The sequence below is a fragment of the Choloepus didactylus genome, chromosome 14 (genome assembly GCF_015220235.1).
Source record: "Choloepus didactylus isolate mChoDid1 chromosome 14, mChoDid1.pri, whole genome shotgun sequence".
Classification (NCBI taxonomy): Eukaryota; Metazoa; Chordata; class Mammalia; order Pilosa; family Megalonychidae; genus Choloepus; species Choloepus didactylus.
This window is the reverse complement of record NC_051320.1, coordinates 5,711,020-5,722,103: the sequence shown is the minus strand read 5'-3', so window position 1 is coordinate 5,722,103 and position 11,084 is coordinate 5,711,020. Positions and strand designations below refer to the sequence as shown.

At 41.0% G+C, this 11,084-nt stretch overlaps 1 pseudogene; it reads left to right on the top strand.

The window, feature by feature from the left end:
* Nucleotides 1-8,043: 8,043 nt before the first annotated feature.
* Nucleotides 8,044-10,815, top strand: LOC119509584 (annotated as a pseudogene).
* Nucleotides 10,816-11,084: the final 269 nt, after the last annotated feature.

Here is an 11,084-nt window from a genome sequence, read left to right as displayed (position 1 = left end):
CATTTGGTTCCTGTGTCCCTTTGACATATCTGATCATTGTGGTTTTGTTCATGTCACAGCCCAAGAGAGCCATGCCATTCCAGAGGCCAAAGAAGACAATGAGCATTTTCTGATACATGAACTTTTTTATTCAGGGCTTACTTACAGTGTGAGAAGTCGTGGAGAGATCATGATAGCTCTCTCAGGCCGGGTAGGCATTGCATTCACAGGAAAGTCGACCACACCATACAGAGGACAGCAAGCCTTTTATAAGGGTTTAAGACAAAGACATTCCAAAGGGTGGGGGGAGCATAGATGCAAGAACAGGTCACTCTGACCTGGGGAGTGGTATAGGAAGGACTAGAATAACACTTGAACAATTACATTTGGCTCTTTTTGTGAGACTAAGAGCCTCTCACTTCCTACCTGCTTCTCATAAAGTTACATTTTAAGGTCAATTTGCCCTTTATCTCTTTACTGGCTTACAGTGACAATAGGTTAAACATTTAGCTGCCTAGGTCACACAGACTGCTGTGCACCAAAGATCTGCAGGCCTGTGTTGCTCAGGCCATGTGTTGCCGCAGTTCAATTCATTAATTTCTGGCTTTCTAAATACTCAGGCTCATCTTGTATACATTCTGTCTTAGCTCTAGAATTGTCATTTTCCCAAAGAGATTTGATTCCACTGATTGGGCAATGGTATTAGACACCAAGAACTGGATGTTTTGTTTGTTCCTTCCTAATGAATGCCGTTGCTTCTATGTCCTCTCAGTGGACAGAGCTAGGAAATGTATACATGCATAGTAACCCATGTATTCAAATATATCTATACTTAATAGATATGATTAATGATTAATGGATATCCATTATTATTATATGGGTGTTCTGGTTTGCTACAGCTGTCATTATGCAAAGTATGAGAAAAGTATTGGCTTTTATAAAGGGGGTTTATTTGGTTACAAATTTACAGTCCTAACCATAAAAGTGACCAACTAAGACATCAACAAGAGGATACCTTCAAAGAAGAAAGGCTGATGGTGTCTAGAACACCTCTGTCATCTGGGAAGGCACATGGCTGGTGTCTGCCAGTCCTTTGTTCCCAGGTTGCATTGTTTTCAGCTTCTGATTCTATGGCATTTCTCTCTAAGCATCTGGAAGTCCTCTCTTAGCTTCTCTGGGGCAAACTCTGGGCTTTATCTCTTAGGTTAGCATCTCCAAATGTCCTTCTCTGCATCTCCAAGCATTTCTGAGCATCTCTGTTGGCTCCCAGGAGTCTCTTAAAGGACTCCTGTGATCTAATTAAGACTCACCCTGAAGGGGTGGTCCATATCTCCATGATGTGTCTCACCAATAGTTACATGAGTCATATCTCCATAGAAACAACCTAATCCAAAGATCCCAGAAGATTGGATTAAAAGAACATGTCTTTTGTGGAGGATGTAATACATCCAAATTGGCACAATGGGTGTATTTCCATGTAAATCTATATTATGCAAAGTAAGAGTTTTTACTGACATCTCCAAGTCTAATTCAGTATCACAGAGTTCATTCCACCTCCCCCCCCCCCAGTGGCTTGTCTGTAACCTCCTTCTCTGTTAGTGAGATATTTAGCACCCATCATATGCCATCCATTTACTTATTAGTACAATTGTCAATATATGTATATAGCGGCCTCAGAACTGTTAACACATACGCCACAGAAATAAATGTATCAACTACAGTTCTTATGAACAGCTTCTTTGCCTTTAGTCTTACAATCTCCACTCATTTATGAAGTTAATTAGGTCAGCACCCTTTTCCTCAAATACTTTATTAAGGTTATGTGATATATTTGCAATACTGATACATTCTTTTGTCACATTCTGCATTCCATCCTGGGATACTACTTTTTCCTAATCTATGTTTTTTTTTACATTTGAATATGTTAATGTTCATTTTTTGTGATGTGATGTTCTATGGATTTTGACAAATACATAGTGTCATGAATCCACTACAGTACCTGGGTAGGTTGAATTACATACTCTAGAATAAATATGGCCTTAATCTTAATCCCCTACTCCTGTGGATGAGAACCCATGGTAAATAGGACCCTGTGAAGATGTTATTTTTAGCCAAGTTGTGGCCAAATGAATCAAGATTGGTCTTAGTCCTAATTCTGGAGGCCTTAAAGAGAAAGCCATGTGGTGGAGCTGAAGCCGGCAGTCAACGGAACCTGGAAGAGAAAGGAGAGAACATTGCCATGTGATGTGCAAAGGAACCCAAGGATTGCCAGCAGCCAAATGCTGCCAATCCTGGAAGGAAGCAAGCCTTCTGGCCTCTGAAACTATGAACCAATAAATACCTGTTGTTAGGCCAACCCATTGTGTCATATTTGTCATAGCATCCAGGAAACTAAGACAGTATCACACAGAATAAATTCGCCATCCTTAAACATTCCCTTTTGCTTCATCTACTCATCCCTCCTCCCTTTTGCCCTCTTTTGGCAACCACTGATCTGCTTATCATCTCTATAGCTTTTCATTTCCCAGAACATTATATAAATGGAATCATAAAAATGATAGTCATCTTTGCAGACTACTTTCTGTCATTTAGCACCATGCTTTTAAGATTTTTCCATGCTGTTGTTTGAATTGGATTCAACAGTACAGCTGGTTTATCCATTCAACCTATCATAGGGCATTTTGTTTACTTCCAGTTTTGGGCAATTACAAATAAAGCTGTTTTAAACATCTGTTTGCAGAATATTGTATGTATATAACTTTTCAAATCAGTTGTGAACCTATCTAGGAATTCAATGACTAAATCAAAAGGTAAAACTATGCTTAGCTCTATAATAAACTGCCAAACTGTCTTACAATGTGGTTTAACAATTTGCAGTCTCACTAAAAATGAATCAGGGTTACCAGTATTCTACACAGTATTAGTATTGCTGATTGATATTGCCATTTTTTGTTTGTTTGTTTGTGCGGATTTTTTTTTTTGTTTTTTTGGGGGGATGGATCTTAACCATTCTAATAAGTGTGATTTAATTTCTTTTTCCCTAATGAAGAAAAATTTTGAGCACCCTTCCATATGCTTATTTGTCCTTTATTTAGCTTCCTTGGTGTAAGGACCCAGGGCCCTACTCCTCTTCTATTTTAAGAGAATGTCACACTCACAGCTCCCTACATAACTGGGACAGATGTTAAAGTTGACAACCCCCTCAGGGGGGAAATAATGTATCATCAAAGCATGACAATTCCCCTCCCCTGATCACTGTTAATACCCAAGTTTCACAAGACCGTGCAGTAACTCTGTTGTCACACTCTATGAATCTAAGCCTTTATAAGCCACACCCCTAGCACCTACTGCCCTCTTTCCTGCATGGTTCACTTTCCATGGCTGGCTGCCACTGTGAGACTATCTCCTGTCCATAAGTCCCAATTAAACCCTCGTGTTTCTTTGGTCTTAGGGCTAAGCTGGGTTGGAACTCTTGGTGTGGAAATCTTTGCCCATTCAATAATTGGGTTGTTTTCTTTTGATGAGTTATAAGGATTCTTTGTATATTCTGGAGACAAGTCCTTTTTCATATGCGTGATTTGCAAATATTTTCTCTCAGTCTTTATCACGTCTTTTTATTGTTTTTAAAGTGTCTTTTACAGAGCAGAAGTTTTGAATTGTATTAAAGACCAACTTATTAATTTTTTGCCTTCATTCATCATGTTTTTGTTGTAGCAAATCACCACCAATCCCAAGTTAATTACAGACCTTATCCTGTTTTGTTTGGGAAATATTATAGTTTTGCATTTTATATTTATGTCTATAGTTCATCTGTATTAATTTTGTGTAAAGTGAGGTCTGTGTCAAGCTTCATTTTTTTTTTTTGCATGGATGTCCAATTTTTCCAGTAAATTTTTTTGAAAAGACTATCCTTTCTCCTTTCTCCACTGAATTGTCTTTATATTATTTTCAAAAATCAGTGGGGTATATTTCTGTTTGTGTATTTCTGGAACCTTGTATTAATCAGGTTTTCTAGGAAAACAGAACTGACAGGATATATATATATATATATATATATATATATATATTTTTTTAATATTTAATGTAAATATTATGAGATTTTTAAAAATAGGAATTGGCTCACATGACTGTGGGGATGGGCAATCCAAATTCTGTAGGGAAGGTAACAAGCTGGGAACTCCAGAGGAGAAGCTGGCTGGCTGAAGTAGAGGTGAAAATTCTCCCTTCTGACTTCTGAAATCATCACTTCTTCAACTGAATGGATGAGATGTCTCACATTGCTGAAGGCAATCTCCTCAGTTGATTGTAAATGTAATCAACCATAGATGCAATCAGCTATAGATGCAATCAACTGACTAATTATTTAAATCTGCAAAATATCCTCCCAGTAACAATCTGGCCAGTGTTTGCTTGACAAATGACTAGAACAAGTTGACAGATGAAATTACCCATCAAAGTGCACTCCTGTCAACTTGGCAGCCATACATATCACCTTAAATCATACTTAATCTCTACGGAAAAAAATAAAAATAGAAACAAAAGAAATCATATATTCATCTATCAATAGTCAAGTGTCCTGTATACAACAAGAAGTGCACTAACTCTCTCCCAAATAGGGTGCAATTTTGGATAATATTCTGTCTTAAACTTTATATCCTATAACTTAAATACTCTGAATTGAAGCTAATACAACTTATGTCATACACTAAGGGAAAAAGATAGGGAAGAAAACAAAGATGTTTTCTTTATGTACCTATGAAAACATACTCAAAACAAAACAGGGAAGAGCTATCCATAACCACCACAGTCCCCATTCCTGTAATTCATCATGTGGTCATAGCTCATATTTATAACTGCCTCTTCCAGGACCCATTCCATGTTCCCTTTACCCTAAGCAAGCACCTCAGCTGGGCATGTTCTTTGCCTGGTGGGGGGATGGGGCAAAAACCTTCATTCCTGAAGATTCTGGGCAATTGGTAGTACTGTCCGGACTGGGTTATTACAGTTTTCCATTGACTTTAATCATAGGGCATGGCAGTACTAAGAGGTGCCCTGGGGATCTCCTATATTCCAGGAAGATTCCTCTTTACATCTGTGGTTATAGTCCTATTCCCTTTGACAATCAGGATCAATCAGCCCAAGCAGTAGAGTAATTTCCTTCCTTGACTATTGATTCAGAGGCATAAGAAGCCCAGAGTCTCAGGTGGTGGCAGTCTTAACTTCCAGTTCAGCGGAATTATTTTTGTGTCTCCTGGTTGGAACACTCTTCCTTGTATAACTAAGAACTGTAGATCAACAGAGCTTAAGGTTGCAGAGACAGGAAGCAAAATTTTTTCTGGTGGATGACTGGGGATAATAGTGAACGGTGCTACTGTCATTCTTATCCCTTGATTCCTGGTTCTGTGAATTCTGACTGTGGAAGAAACAGCACCATAGAGTGGAAACTGATGTAGGACATACACAGCTTCCTGGAGAACACTGTCTCAGCCTTGTAAGATCCTGCCACCCAGATGATGCTGTAATTCAGTCATCAAAAGACCATTCTATCAATCCAGCTATTTATGGCAAGACCAGTGAATTTCATGAGCATGTGCCCACTTCTGTACTTCATTTACCATGAAATGGGTTCTTCAACCAAAAGCAATGCTGTTTGGAATACCAGAGAGTAGATAAGGCATTCTGTAAGTACACACGTGGTAGTCGTGGCAGAAGTATTGCATGCAGGGAAGGCAAACCCATATCTGGAGAATGTGTCTATTCCAGTTAGAGCAAAACACTGCCCCTTCTATGGTGGAAGTGGTCCAATGTAATCAACCTGCCACCAGGCAGCAGGCTGATCACCTCAGGGAATGGTGCCATATAAGGGACTGAGTGTTGGTCTCTGCTGCTGGCATATTGGGCACTCAGTAGTGGCTGTGGCCAGGTCAGCCTTGGTGGGTGGAAGTCCATGTTGCTGGGACCATTCATGACCTCCATCTGTACCACCATGACCACTTTGTTCATGAGTCCATTGGGCAGTGACAGGAATGGCTGGGGAATGATGTGAACTGGCATTCAAAAAACAGGTCATCTTATCCACTTGAATATTAAAATATTCATTTTTTGAAGTCATCCTCTGGTGAGCATTCACATAGGATACAAATATTTTCACAATTTTTTTGCTCATTCAGAAAGGCCTAGCCACATACCTCTTCCCTAGACCTCTTTGTCACCAATTTTCCAATCATGTTCCTTCCAAGTCCCTGACCTTCCAGCAAAACAATTAGTAATAGCCCATGAATCAATACACAGATGTGCCTCTGGCCAGTTCTCCTTCCAAGCAAAATGAACAACCAGGTGCACTGCTCAAAATTCAACCCACTAGGCAGATTTCCCCTCACCACTGTCCTTCAGGGACATCCCAGAAAGGGGCTCCAGTGCTGCAGGTCTCCACTTTCAGGTGGTGCCTGCATATTGTGCAGAACCACATGTAAACCAGGCCCGAGTTTTCTCTTCCTCAGTCAACTGATTGTAAGAAACTCCCCAAGACACCATAGCTCTGGGCTGGGAAAGAATAGGTAAGGTGGCAGAAGTGGGGGCCATGGGCACGTAACTTACTTGTGCCTTCAGGACCCTCTTGAGCTCTATCTCATATATACCATTTCCATTTTATGATGCAGTGCTGCTGTGCATGCCCAGTTTTATGGCTTGGTGGGTCAGACAACACCCAGCTCATGATAGGTAACTCAGGTCCAATGGTGACTTTGTGGCCCATTGTTAAGTGTTCAGTCTCTATTAAGGCCCAGTAGCAGGCTAACAGCTGTTTCTCAAAAGGAGAGTAGTTATCTGCAGAAGATGCCAAGGCTTTATTCCAAAATCCTAAGGGCATGTATTGTGACTCTCCAATAAGGACCTGCCAAAGACTCCAGACAGCATCTCTATTTGCCACTGACACTTCTAGACCCATTGGATCTGCTGGATCATACGGCCTAATGGCAGAGTAGCTTGTACTGCAGCCTGGACCTGTTGCACAGGCTCCTCTTATTCCAGTCTCCACTCAAAACTAGCAGCTTTTCTGTTCACTTGGCAAATAGGCAGGAGTGGCACACCCAAATGAGGAATATGCTGTCTCCAGTATCCAAAGAGGCCAACTAAGCCTTGTGCCTCATTTTTTATTTGTAGGAGGGGTAAGATGAATCAGCTTCTCCTTCAATTTATTGACATACTCCTCACCAACAGACATCTAGAAATTTCACTGAGGTGAAAGAATCCTGAATTTTTGTTGGATTTATGTCCAATACTCTGACATGCAAATGCATTAGCAATAAGTCTAGAGTCTACTCCTTGCTCACAAGGTCCAATCAACATGCTATCATCAATAAGGGACTTTTATGATGTGTTGTGGGAGAGAGAGATGATCAAGTTCCCTGCAGATTAGATTATGACATAGGGTTGGAGGGTTGCTATACCCCTGAGGTAGGACAGTGAAGGTGGAGTGATGGTCTTTACAGCTGAAAGCCATCTGTTTCTGGTGGTCCTTACTAACATCAATTGAGAAAAATGCATTTACCAGATCAATAGCTGCATACTAGGTCCAGGGGATGTGTTGATTTGTATAAGCAATGATACCACATCTGGAACATGTGTCTCAGGAATTTGAGTGACAGCACCAAAAGCACAAACATATATGTCATGGGTGTCCCGGGGGAGAAGAGAAGGGAAAAGGGGCAGAAGGAATATTTGAAGATATAATGGCCAAAAATTTCTCAACTCTTATGAAAGGAAAAAAAATACATGTTTAAGAAGAGTGACATACTCCAAACAGAATAAATCCTAATAGACTTACTCCAAGACACATAGTAAATGGAATGTCAAATGCCAAAGATAGAGAATTCTGAAAGCAGTAAGAAAAAAGAGACTCATCACATACAAAGGAACTGCAATAAGACTAAGTGCCAATTCCTCATCAGAAACCATTGAGGCAAGAAGGCAGTGCTATGATATATTTAAGGTAAAAAAGAGAAAAACTGACAGCCCCAAATTCTTTATCCATCAAAACTGTCCTTCAAAAATGAGAGAGACAAGATGGACACCATGGAGTAAGACATATGTAAAGTGCGTGGGTAAGAAAGAGCATCTCAGAAGCCTCTTTATCATCCTTGTGTATGTACTGGCAATATCCATCCATCAAGAATGCTTAGTTCAGTGGCTGAACCATAATAAAAAAGAATACTGTGAATTACTCCAATACAGATTTATTTAACACCAATTTATTTACGAGATATGCCTCCATGGTTTCCAATTCAAGACATTTTTGCAAGACACTGCAATTCGATTCTGGTTTCATTACACACTTGTGGCCTTTACATGGTTGGGAGTTGTTCTTCTAATAGCATGCCACATCTACAAGTGCTTCTTTACTGGCTCTGTGAGCTCACCACTGCCATTGCCACTGGATATGCTGTCCATGGAAAATTTATTGGCAGATTGTTGGCAAGGTTGTTTTGTGATGATATGCACACTTTGGCGTTCATAAGTCTAGCGTAGTTGCGAGAACAGATAGCCCACGTGGGTAGGGGGAGGGCAGATTTGGTTGGAGCATGCTGCTCCACCCTTCAGTGCCACTGGGCACCACAAAAATGAGGCTCCCACAGGAGGAAGTGGTGCTGAAAATGTTTCCCCCAACAGCCTGCTAATCTACCAGCTGAAAATGCAGTGGTAGAGGAAAGCCCCGATGCTCAGGACAATCAGGCAGAAGAGGTGGAAGACAGCAAGGAGGAAGATGATGCAGACACTGAAGATGCCACAGATGCTAATGATGGGGCCCAGATGACATGAACCAGAATGTTTTAGAATGGGACTGAGCTGCAGAAGAACTTACATGGGAAGAATGCTAGCACTTGATGGATCACTAGCTTTAATAGAACATGTCTTCTGGGTGGTGTCTTTAAACACTCTTCATTCTTGTTTTTGCATTTTGCCCTTACCACATTGGTCATTTCTCCCTTGTTGGTTTGGGATTTGAGGAACATGTCCAAGCATCTCATTTTGAAGGCCTAATCACAACCAAAGTTGGGTATTGACTTTTAGCAATAATGCTGATAATTTGTCACTGCTTAGCAACTCTTGTTATATTTCATAGGTCTCGCTGCTTACAGGGAGTCTGCTATATTGTTGTTATGGTATCTTTGCTATTGGTGGTAGAAACTGGAGTGTTCCTTCTCATTTGTGGCTGGTGGCTGGATATTTGCTCCCTGGAAGTGTTTGATGCTACTCTGAAGGATAGAGAACTGAACTTTCAGTTGGCTCCAGGTACTACTATGTTTCTGCATTGGCTAGTGGGACGGTCTATGTGTTCTACTTTGCCACCTTCATTCTGTTCCTGAGAGAGGTACTGTGGACTGTTGTCTTGTGGTTTCTAAGGAATTTGAATGATCCAGATTTTAATCCAGTACAGGAAATGATCCACTTGCCTATTTGTGGGCATCTTGAAAGATTTGTCAGAGATTGCCATTGGCTCCATTGTCCTCCTTATGCTTTGGATTCCTATACATACAATTAAGAGTCTGCTTTCTAATTTTCTTCCATGTAATGTCATGTTTTACAGTGATGCTCCAGGAAATGAACTGTCCCTAGAGCTGCTTCTGCTTCAGTTTGTCTTGCCTGCAAAACTTGAACAGGGACATATAAGACAATGGCTGAAGTGGCTTGTGTGAGCGAGGACTGTCACCAATGGATACTTGCTGGATCTTCATTCCTATTTTTTGGGAGACCAGGAAGAAAATGAGAATGGTGCAAACCAACAAGTTAATAACAGCCAGAATGCCTGAAATAAAATACTGTTCCTTTGGTGGGGGAAGGGCTTCATGCAGCCCACCAAGCCAGACTCCAGCAAGGAGCACATGTTGGTTTTCAGCCTTACCACCAGGCTTTAAATTTTTCACTCAGGCTATTTCTGTTGATTGTCTTCAGTGTGTAACCTTACTGATGACCAGCCTCATCTGCCTTACTTTACCAGTATTTACTGGCCATTGGTTAATGTCATTTTGGATGGCGACTGCCAAAATCCACAAGCTATACACAGCTGCTTGCAGCCTCTATGTCTGCTGGCTGACTGTAGGGTGGTGATGGTGCTGGTGGCTTGGGTGCCCCAAGGATGAAGAGTGATACTCCAGAAGGTTAAAGAGTGGTCCCTCCTGATAATGAAGGTGTTGACAGGTGCGGTGCTGCTGGCTGAAGTGGTGCCACTCCTTCTGGGGCTTCTGTTTGAGTTGGTTATTGTTGCTCCATTGAGAGCTCCCTTGGATTGGATGCCTCTTTTTTACCCATGGCAGGACTGGGCACTTGGAGTCCCGCATGCCAAAATCACTGCAGCTGTAACACTGATGGGGTCCAGGTGGTGGTTGAAAACAGTAATTGAGCAGGTTTAGGCAAGTGGTATCCTTCACTATATCATTCACAAATTTGCAGCTCCAGTGGTTTCTGTGCTCTTGCTTTCCCTGTGTGTACCTTATGTCATAAACATCAGGCATTTTTCCTCTACTAGGTGTTAAGGTAGAATTACCAAACTTGGTCTACTAGCAGATTTATCCATTCTTACTGATGGTCATAGTCTTAATGGGCATCTTGTCCTTCCAGGTCCACCATTTTAAGTGCCTTCAGGAACATATTAAAAATGACAAATGCTTTTTGAACTGCTAATGGAAGTCTGGCAAACAAGGCACATCTCTGCAATCTCCACAGTCATCCCAAGAAGAAAGTGGCTGTCTCAAGTACCTTGACTTTCCCTTTGCCTTTATGTCTCCTTTTTTTTTTTTTCCTTTGTGGACTGCTCTCTTTGGAGACTTTTCCCAGTGATCTCTCAGCATTGTTTTTAAGTTAAACGTATTGACTTGTGTTATTGGCCTTAAGAGAGTAGCGGGCTAGTGCTCCATTGCTCTCCATGCACCCACCGACATGTCAGCTATCTGGGATCTGTATATGTGCAAGTAGAAGTTTCCTGATACCCTAAAACCTCAGATTAAAGAATGTGCATTGTTTAAGATGTAAACAAAATGTACATGAATTTATTAAATCTAGTTGTCACAGAGCAACAGTGCAGAGGCAGGGCTTTTTAATGGCATTTA